Below are 4,193 nucleotides of genomic sequence, written 5' to 3'. Positions count from 1 at the left end.
CGTGATGCCATTCTGCATTAGAATGAAGTAATGAAGGAAATTGCAGAAAACAAAAAAAAAAAGAGAAAGAGAAGAATGAAGAAAACAGAGAGACAGAGGGAAAGAAAGGTTCTTCTCTTCTCTACGTACGTTACATTTGAACGTACGGAAGCAGAAGCAAGCAAAATGGCTTTGCGATTTTTCGATAAAAAAAGGTTTGGGTAAAAATTGGATAGCAGAAAATTAGTAAAAGGCACTGTGGAAAGGTAGAAATTAGATGGAATCAATTTTACGTAAAGTTAATCATTGAAAATTGTTAGATGAAAATTTAGTTATATTAATCAAATTATTTAACGTCTCTTAATTGTTAATTTTTCATGAAATTCACTGTATCTAAGTTTTTATCATTAGAAAATTGGAGTTGGAGATAGATAAGATTAATATTTTAATAATTTTATTTTTTCTTCCTCTTAGCCTAGTAATTATATCTAACCATTATTATTTGAGTTTTAATTTAAAAAAAATTACCACATTGCACTATTTCTAGGTATATATGGATGTGCATTGCACTATTTCGGTATTTCCATCACAAACAACCTATCTATACAATAATCTCATTCCACACTACCGGGAAAAAATAAATAAAACTATTTCCACAAATTTAGCTAGTTAATTAGCTAAAGGTCCTAAAGTAGAATTCGAACTTCATCCACTTATCAACTTCTATCATTAAACTATTTTCTTTTCAAATAAATACGAATTTGGAATTTAGACAACTTTTTCTTTTTGACAGAAAAACTTTAATTCTTTCAAAACTTTATGAATCAAGACAACCATTATATGTCGAAAAATTATTACATTAATATAGATTTCAGTGACAAGAAAGAACATGATTCTTTTTAAACATGATTTTTCAATGAATTAAATGTATATGGAGAAAGTTATAATTTGTACACGAGTAAATAGCTGGTTTGATTATCGTCTATCGAAACATTTAAAATTGACAAAATAATATTTAAAAGATAATAATAATAATAATAATAAAATAATTTAAAAATATAGATCACAATATAAAATAGCTCAAATGTTTAGCCAACGGTCAATTAATATATTAAATTAAAATTCTTTATGAAATTACTAATATAATTTGTAATTATATTCTATCCTTTCATTATCATTAGCATCACGGCATCACCTATTTAATTCTAGGATAATGTTAAAGAGACAAAAAAAACAGCTAGAATTTATCTTATTTAATATTCATTAATTATCGCGACAATTAATAAATATTAAATGAGACAAGTTTAAACTATTTTTACTAATTTTTTTTAGTTAGCAAATATTTCGTTGATCCCACTAGCACCAACCTAACTCGTTGTTCTTCATCCATTGCCAACATTATCATCCATCCTACCATCACACCCTACTCTACTATCACCGACCTTCGTTCATGGCTACCGACCTACCTCTATTATCAAATACTGAATTCTAATCTTATTACCGTACCATCGCCATACACCTAAAATCATCGACATCATCAACAATAGATTGAAAAACTCGAATTGAGATGAAGAAATAAATTAAAATTGAGAAGGACAAAAAGAGTATAGTCATAAAAGAGGAAAAGACAAGGAGAATTAAGAGACAGAACCGGAGAGAATGTGCGCCATAGAAGATGATAAGGCAAAAGGTGGTGGAATTTGAGGTTGTGGCGATGGTGGATTTATAATTATTGGTGTTATTATTGTTATTGTTAGTAAAGTGATGGTACGATGAAGGTGTAGGTGTTGAATTAGAGAAAGTATAGAAAACAATGATAATTATAAACAATGTGAATAATGGATTTACAAAGAAACATAAATTAAAAATTTTAGGTTCTTAATTAATTATTTAATTGTAAATTTTAAATTTGAAAAATTAGAATTAGTAATTAAATACATTCGTATTACTTACGGTTAATTCTACTTTCACCATAATTTCCTAATTTCTGGTTCAAATTCAAAATTTGTCATCGTCGATCTTCAGTTTATCCTAAAATTCGTCGGTGTTGAAAACAGCCATTCTAACGCATCAAACACCATCGTTTCCCTAACACCGTTCAGTCGTTGCCTGTGCACGTCGCTACAACTTCACCCGCGTTGCTGTCCCCTTGCAGCCATTGTCGACGCCGCCGCAACCCATGCCAATACTGTCGCAGCTTAACCGTGCGACCATTGTTCCTCCACAGCCTGTAGCCGTGAAGAGAATTAATTTCGTCTAATTGACTTAGTTTAACTATAAGTTATCACATCTCTCTTTCGGCGAAATTTTTTGTTGTCTATCTAGCAGAATCGGTTGAATTATTAATAGTGATGATATCGACAGAGATAAAATATATAATTAAATTATATATTTAGAATATTGTAATATACAATTATTATTGTTTATTGATAAATTAAAAATATAATTTAAACAACTTGAGATGATTAAAAGATTATTTTATTTATCCGCTTAAATAAATGTCAGAAATTCGAATCTCATCTTGTGCATGTCACAATTAATTAATCAGCGACACACTTTTAAAATGAGTTCACGGATTAATCTTTTGCACTGTAAAATTTAAGAATATTATGGATAATAAAAGAAATAAAATCTTCTTACATTGAGCAGTGATATTTAAAACATTATTTTTGGTTTCACATAAAATTAATATCTCGAAAGAATAAGCCTTTTTAATCTTTTAGATGGTATTAATTGTCAAGGATTTTTTCAAAACCGACCATTTCACATAACCATCTTCATTGCCCCTAGAGTGTCACATTGGGGTTGGCACTTGACACCCACCTCCCTGAACACTTGGTCATCTCCATTCACACATTCTTTTTTAGTAAGAAAATATTTTTCTTAAGGTTTTGTTTGATCGGAAGGAAAGAAATAGAAAGGAAAGAAGAAAAAAGAAAGAAATTGAGTAAAATTTTATTTTTCTTAGATATGTTTGGATGAAAGGAAAATGAAAAGGAAGAAAATAGTATATAATGTTATGAAAAGATAATTTTATCCTTAAATATTTTAAAATATATTAAAAAATAAAAGATAATATTGGAATATTGATACAAAATATATTTTCCTTCCATTTTCCATCCATTATTGGAGAGAAAAAATTTTTAATGGTCCCACCCATTTTTTTACACTATTCATTTTTTCCTTTGACTTTTCCATTCAACCAAACAAAGAAAAATAATTATTTTCCTTCCAATTTCTTTCCTTCCTATTTCCTTCCTCCCATATTCCTTTCAAACAAACACACCCTAAGCTCCAGAAGTCCCTTTTCTCACCTGCCCTCACCATCGACCTTCCTCCTTTCGTCCTAATTAGCTGCTTGATATGAATTTTCTTTCTACCTTTCTCCCCTTTCGCAACAATGAATATTGAATAACAAACATGCCCTAATGAACATTCATTTACAAATCCAGCACGCTTAGCACGTTTGTTAATTGCAACTATGTCCATATCATTGATACGGACAAATTCTCAACCTTATGTTCCTTCTATATTATCCATCCAATTTTCTGAAATATTTAATAAGCATAGTTGGTTCTTCACTACCTTTTTTCCATTTTGTATTTCCTCATTCTAAATGCAATAATAGCATAAAAAAATTATTATATACGTTAAAAATTAACTATTAAATCAATTATATTTTATATATATAATATTAGATGTATATTAAAATTAATCATTAATTAATATAAATATCAATATCCGATCCGACATAAAAAAAATGCGGATATCGTATCCGATCCGATCCGATGTATGCAATACGAATCGAATAAAATTTTAGGCTATATCCAATCCGTGTGTACAACCCTAATTTTAACCAAACAAGATTTAACAAAAAGTATCCTGTTTATATTACAAATTAGTTATTATATATGGTATATGTTTTTATATATTAATTTATATATTTTTAACTAAATAATCAATAATTAGAATAATCCAATGTATTGTAGTAAAATAATTAAATCTACAAGAGATTAATAAATAATAATTAAGATTATTTACAATAATATAATATATTTTTTTATAAAATATTAAACACATATTTTTATATACAATTAGTGATTACTTTGTTTGTATATATATACATAATATAATATGATTGAAAAAATTTTTACTTACACTGGCTTATAATACAGTAGCCGTGTGATGTCATTTATAAATTTTCTAAAATTATA

The sequence above is a fragment of the Arachis duranensis genome, chromosome 8, assembly GCF_000817695.3.
Source record: "Arachis duranensis cultivar V14167 chromosome 8, aradu.V14167.gnm2.J7QH, whole genome shotgun sequence".
NCBI lineage: Eukaryota > Viridiplantae > Streptophyta > Magnoliopsida > Fabales > Fabaceae > Arachis > Arachis duranensis.
Note: the sequence above shows the minus strand (reverse complement) of the source record.